Raw genomic sequence first — 12672 nt, forward strand, 5'->3', positions numbered from 1 at the left:
CTACTAGTGGTTTAATAGATGAAGGATTTTAAAAGGGGTTATAGAGAACCAGTTACAGTAATCAGAGAAGAAAAAGTGCTGAAGGTATCATGAAGGCTCATAATTAAACTGAAGCTTACAGCTCAATTAAATTTGAGCATCATTATGCATAAAACATCAGTGGGCATCAAGAGTCCAATAAAAAAAGATGCTATCAATGTTAACAGCCAAAAGGTAAGACATAATATGGATTGGACCAAGTCTTCCAGATAAAGTCAAGGAAAATTGTGAATAAATTTGAAGATGAAGTACAATCTGAGCAACGTCTAATAAGCTGATTAATATATGTTTGACATTGAAGATACAGAGAGTGCAGGATGTAACACAGAGCTCAGTTTTATGCAAAACACAACAGATTAGTCTTGGAGAGGGGAAATACAGGAGTGATTTATCTGGTACAAGCAGGACGGGCGATACCTCCGACTCCGAATGCATCACTCGCGTCTCCTAATCTTGTGCAGGATTTGTTATATTTAGACGCGGACATACCGACCTTCACTCTGATTCTCCATTCGCTTTTATAGCTATATAATTTGGCAGCGCTTCCTGTTTCGGGATCCCTGTAATCATGTAGCTCCTTTGTAAATATGTGGCAAACACTTTATAAATAAGCAGTAACTGAGCAATCAAGCAGATGAGTTGGACTCGTGAGCACCCTTCCACGCTCCAGGCAGCTTTCCCTGCGCAGAGCCGCTCCTCGCAGCCAGCGGGGTCGTATCGAGTCGACGTGCACCTTGCGAGATGTTCCCTTTTACGTACCCCAAGGCAGCGGGAAGCTAAAAACCATCAAACCCACTGTGAAAAATCTTTGTAACAGAGTGGGTGATGCTCTGATTCAAAGGTTCATGAGATGGTATCCTCAAGTTTGCACATCTTTTTCCATCAGTTTAGGGGCTTGTGTTCCCCCCCCCCCCCCTTTTTTTTAACAGACATGCAAATATAACACTCAAAGGTAAAATCTTATTAAATTCCTACTAGTGTAAAAAAATACTTGGAACAACTTATCAGGAAAAATAGTGTGATAGAAATTATTTGTGATGTTGAGAACATGTACATAAGAAACCTTAGCTTTTGATGTTTTTCTCTGAAAGGTACAGCAGATGCTTACAATCTCATCAGCTAAAAGGGATTAAGAAGACATTGATTGCCTTTGCAATCCGTGTTTTGGTAATGGGAAATTTAAGTTAACGAGTGGTGGGGGGAAATACTGACGTGATGTTTTGGAGGTAAGAGAAGATTGCAGAAAGAATGGAGAGATCTTGGCTAGAAACGTGTTTGATACAGACTGTGCAAGATTCACAGGTATGGTTAGATTAATACTTGTAGATTCTCCTGTCCTTTTTCCTGGCAGTTCTGTACGATTTACTAGTCTTTATGGCTCCAGTGATGCCATCCAGATTGGTACATGCGGGAACCTCGAAGTTCCACTTGGAGAAATACGAAGTTAGGAAGAAAACTTCCTGACTTAGTATGGGAAAATAGCCTATAAGTGATCCGCATGTAAGTCCAAGTGCTGATAACACAAGCCTGTACTTGCATCCAAGTTCTTCCCTTACGTTTTTCCCTTCCACAACTCCCGTTGCCTTCCGAAGGAGCTCTCTGTAGAGCTCGTTGGGTATTATTTAGGTAAAGATTTTTGCGTCAGAAACCAAATGTATTTGTTAGTGCATACGAGTTTGCAAGAACTGTCCTGTGGAAAAGTTGCCAGATGGAATATGTGGTCCAAAGAGGTTGGATGGGAGACGCTTTTCCTAATCTAAAAAGAGATGGCAGGAGACAGCGTTTTCGAGCACCTGCTGTGATTCAGGTTTGAATTTGGATGTGGGTCTTCTGCATCCTAACCGAATGGCCCTGGTTTTGGGCTATTCCTTAGGCGATCCTCCTGACTAGATCAGAGGGAGACCCAGGTGCAGTTGGTAAGTCAGTACTTCAAGCGTGGTTCAGTAAGAGGAGTGCTGGCTTGCAGAAATCAGCATCCCAGATTGGATCATGTATTTGATCAGGTCTTAATTAGCAACTTTTCTATTTGCAGTGACATGAAGATGCTGCAGTGGTAATTAAGAAGGATCTATGAAGCCTGATCTAGAGCTCAGACACAAGTTACCTGGGTGTCAATGTATCTGCAGCAAATACCCATGTATGTGCTCTGTGGCAAATGTGAAGTAATTTAATTTAGCTTAGCTCACAGAGGAAGCAGGATAAACCAAGCTAAAATTGTCCTGGTTAGGGCATATGAGGTAAATTGTTACTGTTTGGTATTACTTAGTTTCTGTTGTGAAATCAATAGTTAAGTGTGCATTTTACATTAGTCAAAACAGCATGTTCACTCCTTCACAGGACCTTTAGTATTACTGTTTTTGTTATTAGACCATTATATTACATTAGATACTATTAGTTGAAATTAAAATAGTATAATTATAATTTATATCGTATTAAATATTATAGTATGCTAATGTGACCGTATTGTAACGTTATTAGTGACAGTGGTAGTGATTCATGTCCATTTCCGTAAACGGGAAAATTCTCTGTACAGCTGAAGGAATGGTAGGAACATCATGGGGTGAAAGAATATAGCAATTGCAGAGAGCTCAGCAGAAGAAGTAAAGATCTAATTTTTGCATGCTATGGTTATATTTTTTCAGAATTTTCTCCAGAGTTTTGTTCAAAATGATATGTTACTCTGCTTTCCATGAGGATAAGCAAAACCTCTGGTTGTTTTTGATATGTTTCTGTGGCTGCTAGACACAAAAGCAGAATAAATCAGTTCCATGCATTCTGAGTTTTTTCCAAACAATAGAGAAACTATTAAAAATCAGCTGTTAGAATTTTAGGTCCATACAATGCACAAGAAACACCACCCAACTTTCTGCAGAAAAGCATTTCCTTCTAGGGTCATTGGAAAAATGTTAAAGGGCAGGTAGGATCTCCTTCTTTCAGGACCTAATCACTGTGTCTAAAGGCCAGACTTAAAGGCTAGGCTTTGAAATGCTTGCTTGTATTCACTTCACTTTTGGAATAAGGTGCTCAGAACACCTCCCCGAGGAACTCCACCTCTGTTAAAATTATTTATTGCTTTGTTTAGGTCAATTTTTTCCACTTGTTAGCTTTTGCCCTGCAGTTTTTTGAGTCATTTGTAGAGTGGGGTCCAAAGTCAACCCAAAAGAAAATACTGGTGTTAAAAACCACAGATGGGATGAATTTGGCCCATGCTGTGCAAAACTGTCTATTGTCCCTAGTCTTTTGATATAAAACCACGTGCATTACAATACAATTAAAAGTGCCCATGCAGAGAAGACTTCTGAGTTTGACATATTTTATATTAGCTCTTTATTTTTCCATTAAAAATACACAGGATATTAAATATAAGAAAGAATGTAACAAAATGTTAAGGGTCTCACTAAACCAACAGAACCAAGCAAATTCATAAATCCCATAATCTGTCCCTTTCTAGACTGTGCAGCTTATACTGTGATACCTAATGTTTGGACTATTGCAATACACTGACCTAAGTGAGTGAGCTAAGAATGAAGAGCCTGATATTTTATCTTGAGACTTTTTTATTCTTTCCCAGAAGATGCTGTTAGTAGCATGGAAAAATTGTATTATAACAAAATTATATAAAAATAAATTCCCTCCCCCCAAGCCAATAGGTATTGTTTTACAGCTGGGAGGCAGAAAACATATTGGTTGAAAACATTACAATATTTAAAAACCACATGGAGTTGTAAAAATTGGAATGAGTCCTCTAAATCTTCTATAAAATGGTTAATCAGTTGATCCTTAACAACTGCTACGTACAGTACAGAGAGCTTATAATTCACACGCGCAGGTTCAAGCAGTGTTCCCCAAGGATGGCAAGAACAGATTGGCACACTGAAAGGAAAGGGGAGGGAGGCAGAAAGAAGGGAAAAAAGGTCATATTCATCATTTGCTTTTTTAGTTTGCTTCTTCCCCAATTATCGTTCCCTGTCTCATAACGCTGAAGAAATCTCTTCTTTCGCTCATGCCTGACGGAAATGGGAAATATCAGTTGGGATATTTTTTTGGAATACTAATTATTAAACTTCTTTGCTACTTTTGCTGGCTCTTCTAAGAAATCCTGCTATATTTCACAAAATTTAAAACCCAGGGCTTGCCAGCATTAAACGAAAAGGATGGTTTATTTTCTTGCTTTTTAATGACAGCCTAACAATAGTCACCCAACTCACCAGTGCATTCCAAAAATTTCATGCTGTCATCAGAAAAATCTGACTGCAGCAGAATCTGTCTGGCACTAGACAGAGCCCTCATGACCCTAAACTCACATACGATCCCTGGTGATCGGAAGAAGAAAACTACAGTAAAAATAGAGAAATATGTAAACTGCTTAAGTGACAGAAAAATACTCTCTGGAGAACGTCATTCATTTTTTTCCTGTCTTTCAGAACTGTCAGAGGTACCAGTTCTCTGAACTTGTCTTTTGTTTTTGTTTAAAAGGAAACATAGGAGAATTTACTAGTCACTTGGAAAGTCAAATTAGCAATGAAGTCAGGTCATTCCCCCATTTCTACAGTTACAGCAGTACATTTACACTATTTAAACTGTAAGCAAAACATAACCCTTTCCACTATTGCAAGTGCTGTTAGTGATGTATTTCTCTCATCAGACTTCTGTTTCCTAGGGTTCATTTAACAAGAAATTATGTTTCGGTGTAAAGCAGCAAATAAGGTTTTACATGAGCACAGACAAGCCTTAATACAATCACACATGCACTAAAAAGAAAAAAAGACTTTATATGTGCTTCTACTTTTGTGTGTAAATACGAAATGGCTTGGGTTTGGTTCTGATTCATTTCTAGCACAGTATAAATTAAGTAAGGAGGAATTCACAGGATTCTTTGGAAGTTCAAAAGCTTTCTAGAGAAATTATCCTAAAGAAATAAAGAATTTAATAGCCATTAAGTTTTTGCCGTGTTGTGTGACATTTGATGTTTTCACCTCTAGCTTTTAAGATCAGCCTCAGAGTAGAGACTTACTTCTTTCTGTCTCTCTCGATTATAGAGACAAGACTGAAAATATGAATATATGTGAAAGTATAAATGTGCAGACCCTAAAAGCAAGGAAAAATAGCAGGGCAGTATTCTTTTGAATAAATTACAGGCATTTTAAATATACTTGGTGTCTTATTCTTTATGTTTTTTAATATCAGCAGAGAGCAATAGTAGTCTTTGCAGGTTCTGCCTTGTTTAATTGCCCTATGGTAACGCAAGGTGTATGACGGGGCTGGCGCCTGGGCCCATCGTTTCCCGGTGACTCTGGTCTGGCTTCTTGGGCTGGGGCTCTGAGTGCCAAGGGGGTTAGGGCTCATGGTGGAGCATTTTTCTTGGAGTCTTCACCCTCCTTTCACAGAAATTACACATTTGGCTTTTGTGATGCTCTGCTGAGGTGAGCAAGGTGGCACCTCCATACACGTCGCAGAGATTGAGCCATACGTGAACCCCTGCTGCTAAAAGTGTCCCATAGGCCAAAAAAGAAGGTTGCGATTCCAATATGCACAAATCCTGTATTTTGGGAGGCAATCCCCATCACCTCGAGAAGACTCGGCAATACGGACATTGCAGGCTCTGCATCCAGCCATGCAGTAGCTGGACAGTCGCCCAGCGTGAACCCAGAAGATCTCAACTTTCTCCAACTGAAGAGCCACTATTTTTGGTTGCTGGTTCTTCAGATTCCTCTAAAAGATTGCTGTCCTAATCCCTAGCCCAAAGATGAAAAAACAGGCAAGCCGTCAGCTTGATCCTCTCTTGAGCTGTATTTCAGCGAGGAAGGTGTGTTCCTACCAAAAAGTAGTTTCTTCCCATGTAACTGGGTAACTCAGCATGCTAGGAGCTTAGAGCATGAGAAATAGGCCTTTTCAGAAACATCTACAAAAACTTCATTATGGCTTTCAGAAACCTCGTAATTGAAGTGTGTTGAGGGAAATTTTAGCATCGGTGAAACTCGGAGCGAGTTCGGTCCCTCCTGATGAACGTGTGCACATCCTCCTGTTTAACTGTAGCGGTTTATAGGCCTGTGTGCACATCACGGTTGTGTTTTATGCCTCGCAAGTATTAACGAATACAGCTTCACAACATCCTGAGAGGTACTCTCAGGAAAGCATCATATAAATATTTTAATCTCTTTTCTTGCAGTAGAACTTTCACTTCCCTTACACACATCCTTTACGTTTGTTGAACTCATATTTATCAGTCTAAGTTTTCTTAAACCAAAACAAAACAGTAATTTATCTAGTTTATTTCTTTCAAAATGGTGTTCTTAAAGTACATCTTGCAGATAGATTATCTGTCCCTCACAGCAAAGCCTCACAATGGGAGTCTAATAATTGCTCTTTTTCTAATTTCACTAAATGAGTTATAATTATTTTATGTCTGTTTTATGGTTACTGAATAGTATTAACCTAAGCTCTAATTATAATACAGCTTTCAAAGAAATGTATGGACACTAAATTGATGGACTGCCAGCTTATGTAGGAACATCACATAAAGCAGATATACAGCTAATAGTTTAAGGCAGAGCATGTTAAAATTCAGGGGCACAACTTGTTCATGAATACGTAACAGGGTGTAAATTCCTCGACTATCTTTTTTAGTAGATCAAATAGAGAAGCACATGATTAATACATGTCAAAAGGCAAGTACAGTTAAAGCTGAATATTACTTATGCTGATATGATTGGAAGTCTTGGAGTCTGAAAGTAGGCTTAGTCGATAGTGCAGTGATGAATGTCTGTTGTGGGATATTTGTCCTGCGTTGGACAGGGACAACATTACAACCATTACTGCCAAATTGACCCTGCTGTTCTCCCTGCATGAAGTGGTTGTTTTCCAGCCGTTTTGCAATTGCCTGCTCCGCCGCGGGGATGGCCCGGGGCTGGGCGAGCGCAGAGCTGCCCCCGCTCCTCCCGGCCACAGGAGATCACCGATGGAGTAAAAAATGGGCCTCTCCAAGCGGCTCCTGGCCGCTCACCATGCAGTCAGCAGGAGAAGCTGTTTGGGCCCAAACTCCCCAAAGTGCCCTTGGATGTGCTTCTCCCTTTGCCTCTGTGTCAGGCAAATTGCTAAAGGCACATCAGCTGCGCTGGGCTACACCGAGCTTTCACCAGTTGTCTTTAGGGTATGTAATGTTAAGACAGCTAAGAGCAGGGGGAAGACCCCAGCTCCCAAACCAAGCACAGGAGAAATAAATGCGAAGGTCCCTCCTCGAAGGTGTTCCTTCTCCCTCAGGGACGCACATTGATCCCGGATTTAGATTTTAAAAGTGAGTTGCAGACTTGTAGTTAAAAAGTGCTGTTTGAATTAGCTTCAGACTAAACAAATTAGATGTGTAAAACACACCTGGCTCTTATCTAGCTAACAGCTAAGCCTTGGACTAGGAGACCTAAATAAAACCTATGAGCCATTTCCTGGCCACTATGTGAAATTTTCCGTTAAGTTTATTTTTTAAGACTCAGTGTCTGTTTCTTAATTACTTAAAGGTCCACGGATCCATTCTGCTGTATGAAATCGAAGATAAATTGTTTACCGGATTTAAGGGGGCGAGGAGATTATGCACTTTCTTATTTTTAATATTTCTCTCTGCTATCTGCTGTTGCTGGACAGAAATTTCAAGCAACAGTTCTTGGAAAACATATGGAGACGCACAGTGCGAGCGTTGTAAGGTAAGTTAATGGTAGCAGATGCCAGGATGTCTGGCTGCTGTTTATTCTGAGGAGCCTTGCATTCTTTATGTTTTGAAATTATTCTATTGTAACCGTTTTCAGTTTAGTTTAGTTTGGCAATACATCCTTGTTTCTAAAGGTGTCCACACTTATTTGACTACAGAAAATATTTACTTTTCTAAAGGGCAGCTTAACCTTTGCTTAAATTTGAGGTGAGCGAAAGGTCATTGTAATTATTTGCTGTATTATTTGTGTCACATCTGAGTTACTATGAAGGCTGAGCATGCATTGCCCTTTATTAGGAAACTGCTTAACGAAACCCAATATAACCACATGTTTTGCATCCAGCAAATGTATTATTGACCCGACGGGGGGGTACAGGAAGCTTTTGCCTCCCTCCCTCCCTCCGAGGCCACGTGGAGTTAGCCCGGGCTTTGCGGAGGACGGGACAGAGTGGGCAGTTTGATACAGCAGCTCTGCTTCAAGTGTCCTGCAGAAGGGAGATGGGCAGACTTGGGGTCCAGGCTTCTGAACAAAGAGCTGCAGAGCAGAGAATTGCAAGAGTGGTGGAGAGGCTTTGTACCAGCGATGGCTTAACTGAAATGTAATACTGCTTCTGCTGCCGGAGGAAACGAGCCCGTAACTTCCCATAACTTCCTTCCTCATAACTTTCCCATAACATACTTGAGAACTTAGATAGAAGAAATATGCAGTACGGCTGTGAGTTACAGCAACAGGTTACACTGCGATGCTGTGGGAAAAGGCATAAAGACATTGATGGACACTCAGCTGCGTAAAAGGCCATCTGGGAAATTACTCGGTCTATTTTATGCAGGGAAGTGGCATGTGGAGCGCTGCATTTGGCTCCTCCTCAGCCAAAGGTGGATGTAATTCCCAGTTCCCCTCGAGTTTTGCTGGTATTGATTCGCTGCAATGTTTCTAGGCTAACGCTTTCTATTTGTAAGATGTGATACTGCATAAATAAAGCTACTGCTTCTAACTTCAGATAATATCTCAGAACCAAATTAATGCTAGGGGCAGGACGGAAGGGTGCAGAAGGGGCTAGGATTAAGTTTCTGTTCTTATATATCTGATGGGTGTCACGTGAGCCCCTCACCTTGTCATATCCACGTGCCAGTGTGACTTCAAGCAGTGTCCAGCGAGGTGTCCTTTCCGCGGTGGCCCTGCTCGGGTTCTGCGTCTAGGATGCTGCTAGTACACTTGCATGGGCCTTATATAAAGCTGCGATCCAATGAATAATGGATTGCTAATTTCATTTGAAGCAAAAAACATGCCTTTTCCATAGAAATTGCCCTTTTAGTAGAGCAAAAAAGTGTTTAACTGCCCTTAGATGAATATGTCTGGTTTGAGACTGGAAACAGCTTCACCTGACAGGGCTTGCACACGGATAGAAACAGTGAGGGCATCAGACAAGTCTGCAGGAGAGCAAACCACACTGAATTTATATGGATGTACAAGTCGTACAGGCTCCAACATTCAATAATACGGGTTATTCTGTGATGCTGTAAAAGGGAAATTATTTAAAAGGGTAAAGGTATCCTTCTATTACAGCAGGTACAAAACCATCACATCCTTTTTTCAAGGAATAAATCTCGTTTGCTTCAATAACCTGCTAATGCTTCCCTCCCTGCAGAGACGTACGCAGGTGGGATGGTGGTTATCTCAGTCCCACTCCCTGTAAACTCAACGCTTATGGACAGGCGAAAGGGAAGACAGGGAGATCCAGCCGAATCGGACAAGAAACTGAGACTGCGCCTTTCCGAATGGAATCGGTGAAGGCAGTGCGGATAACTCCTGGCAGCTGGACATGTGCCAGGTAATGTTTCATGAGAAGTGACCTACGGCTCCTGCCTGCATCCCCAGCAGGAGCCAAGCCGCTCCCATAATAGAGAAAGATGCTTTGAAGGGCAGAGTGTACGCAGAGACCAAGCTCTAATTTAAACTCACAGAACTTAACTTAAATTTGTTACTTGGAAAATATCCCAAAAGGAGCTTACTGTGATAAACTGTGTGTAAATAATCAGTACCTCCCAAGTTACTCCAGTGATAAAGAATGATAGAGAGGAAGGGTTATTGCTTCATCCCATCACTCAGGCGGTTTTATATCTGCACGGCAAAGTAGCAAATATATATGGATCTCAAAGTGCTTGATGCATGGGATATTCAGGGCATGTTTTTTGTATTTGTATATATTTATGATCCCCAACTAAAGGAGCGGGGACCTTTTGATAGATTAATCTAATGTACTTGAGATACAATAGCACAAGATAAAATGACTTTGACAGTGAACCCACTTGTTAGCGCTTTGAGTTACCGTGCAAGTGGAAGAAATGATAGGCCTTAAGTTAGAAAATCTTTCCTAAAAATCGGCCTGAAGTATACCCAGTATATTGAGTCAGCGATATCTTTTTAGTAAGCAGAGCTTTTGTCTTTTGCTCAACAAGTTCCTTTTAGGAACACCCATTTGAAGTCATCGAAGAGCAGATGGAGATGGCAGGAGACAGCTAGAGCAGCCGCTAGCCGGGACTGCGCTGCGCAGACCTCAGCTCTCTCCAAGCACTGGCAGGACCCTCACGGCTGGGGATGAGGAGCTGCTGTTTGCCTCTCCGAAACGCCCACCTGCAAGACAGGAGTCTTGTTTCAGAAGTTTCCTTGCAAAAAATCCTGGGGAGTACTGCTAACCCTCAGTACCGGCCTGGTGGTGTGTTGGGCTTTGAGTAATACAGCGCTTGCTAGGAAATCATAATTTATTGAGGTCAATGGGTTAATGGGCTGGGCTATGTGCTACCAATTGGTAGACATAAAATATATTTGGTCCTGTGACATACCTAAAAGGTTTTCAATAGAGGGAGGCTTGCAATAAAATGTGTGATGAGTTGTTATATTATTTTTCTCCCAGAGCATTATTTTCTTTTGAAGGTAAAGAAAAAGGAGAGAAATTTGATGTTTGAAATCAAAAAAGCTGGGTAGCTGTTATGTTGCAGATGTGCATTTTATAGTTTAATATTTTTTGTGTGAAAAAGCAGTTGGGATTCTAAGCAGACATGATGTAGAGCAATTTAAAATTAATAGAGCACTTCAAATTTTTTAGGAGCACTTTAAGATAGAAGTGATCTTGGTTTTGGGGAAGCTCAGTGTAGAAAAAGGTAAAATTATGAGAGAGCTCCAGATATGCAAGACCATATCAGCATAAAAATCAACCCTCATATAGCAGATTAGGATAAAGCATATTATTAAAAAATGCAGATGCACCAAGACCTGTCATGGCAGTAGCAGTGGTCTTCCTGGCTGGTGGGCTTCTGCGGGGCTGTGCTGGGCATGGAGAGGGTGGACAAGCGCAGGGGAAGGACTGCGCAGTGGTGCCGGTGTCCGCGTGTCTGTCCCGCACAAAGCAGGTCAACCTTATTTCCACTCCTCCTATTGCCTGAACTTCCCTCCCCCTGTGGAAGAGGTTATTGATGAGCGATGAAACACCTCTGATGGTGTTTCTCGGGAGAAAGAGCAAATGTGTTGTAAAAGGAGTTGAGCCCATTACTGAGTCTTTTGAAGGCCGCTGTGGCTGGGCTGGGCTGGGCTGGGCTAGGCTGGGCTGGGCTGGGCTGGGCTAGGCTAGTAGAGTCTTTTTTAAAGTCAGTAATGTTTGTGCTTCCTCATGTCCGCCTTGCACTATGCTTCCCGGGTGCTATAGGACTGACCAGATGTTCCTCCTCATCGCAGATGTTCTTCCCGCTGGGCCAAGCTGGCCCATGTTTCTGTTTTCGCTTTGCTTTGTTTCTTCACTTCTTCGGCACCGCTGTCAGCACCCGTTCAGGCTGAAAGAAATGGAGTACCGGAAAAGGTCAGGTTGCTCAGCTCGTCCGAGTTCAGCACGATGAAGCAGGAGATGTCCCTCACGGACCTGGTGCTTGTGGCAGGAGGGGAGAAGGGAAGTCTCTGTGGCTGGAGGCTGCCCGTGGTGGCCAGGGCATGAGGATGCCCATGGGGGTAACAGAGGCTCCCCGAGTGGAGGGAGGCTACAACCCCAGGCCCACGTGGCTGGTCGAGGCACATCGTGCTGCATTTGATCAATCCAGGCTTGAACTGCCATTCGAATCGATCCCATGGCCAGCCTGTCTCGGTCAGCTACTTCAGTAGCAATATCCATCACGGTCCTCACGAACCTGAGGAACATCAGTCATCCGTCCTGCGTTTCAGGCTGGGGTTGTAGATGAGATGTAAAAGGTGCACAGAAAATCTCTCAGATAGGGGTGTACAGCCTGTAAGAGAGGAACCACTGTCCCTACTGAACCTGAAAGACAGGAGAATGAGCTAAGGGCAATTTGGAAGGTGAGACTTAGTAATAATAAAAAAAAATTCTCAGTTTCATTCTTATGGGAAACCACTGAATCTAGCCTCACTTCTCCAAACTACAGATGCCCTGCTGCATATGGTCAGTCATTTTTAAATCCATGTTTATTTAGCACCTTATCATTGTAACCACAATTATGGTGCACTGATAAAATACAAATTATATTGTATTTTGTGTAGCTATAAGGATAAATTCTTCTACAGTTTTGAAGCACTCCTCCACCAAATGGAAGGTGACATAAGTACCGGGATAGGTAGATGCTTGCTTCAGGCGCTTTCAGCTTTTCCTTGTATCAGAAAGACAGCTGTATCCCATATAAATTCCCACGAGTGTTTTAGTAAGTAACCAAGAATTCTTGTGTCTCTCAAGGAATTAGGCGTAATGTATGACGTGTCTCTTTAATGTCTGGTTCATTTCTACTTTTCTATTGATTTACATTGTTTGCTATTTTGTCATATACCTATTTGATTAGTAAATTATTTGTTTTGTGATAATGCATTCTTACCATTGGACGAGGCTTGTTAAAAACATAATAATAGTAAAAAAGGAGATCTCTCCCTCAACCCCTAT

The 12672-nt window shown here is 41.8% G+C and overlaps 1 long non-coding RNA gene across 2 annotated transcripts in view; it reads left to right on the forward strand.

Annotated features, from left to right (window-relative positions):
- LOC112981720 (uncharacterized) overlaps window positions 1-10638 on the forward strand; it is a 62819-nt gene extending 52181 nt beyond the window's left edge. For both annotated transcript variants that reach the window (XR_003258790.2, XR_010389904.1), the window contains 3 exons: window positions 7551-7733; window positions 9388-9570; window positions 10199-10638. This is a non-coding gene — a long non-coding RNA (uncharacterized LOC112981720). The remainder of the gene's footprint in view (window positions 1-7550; window positions 7734-9387; window positions 9571-10198) is intronic.
- The last annotated feature ends 2034 nt before the right edge of the window (window positions 10639-12672 follow it).

Source organism: Dromaius novaehollandiae, chromosome 7 (assembly GCF_036370855.1).
Source record: "Dromaius novaehollandiae isolate bDroNov1 chromosome 7, bDroNov1.hap1, whole genome shotgun sequence".
Classification (NCBI taxonomy): Eukaryota; Metazoa; Chordata; class Aves; order Casuariiformes; family Dromaiidae; genus Dromaius; species Dromaius novaehollandiae.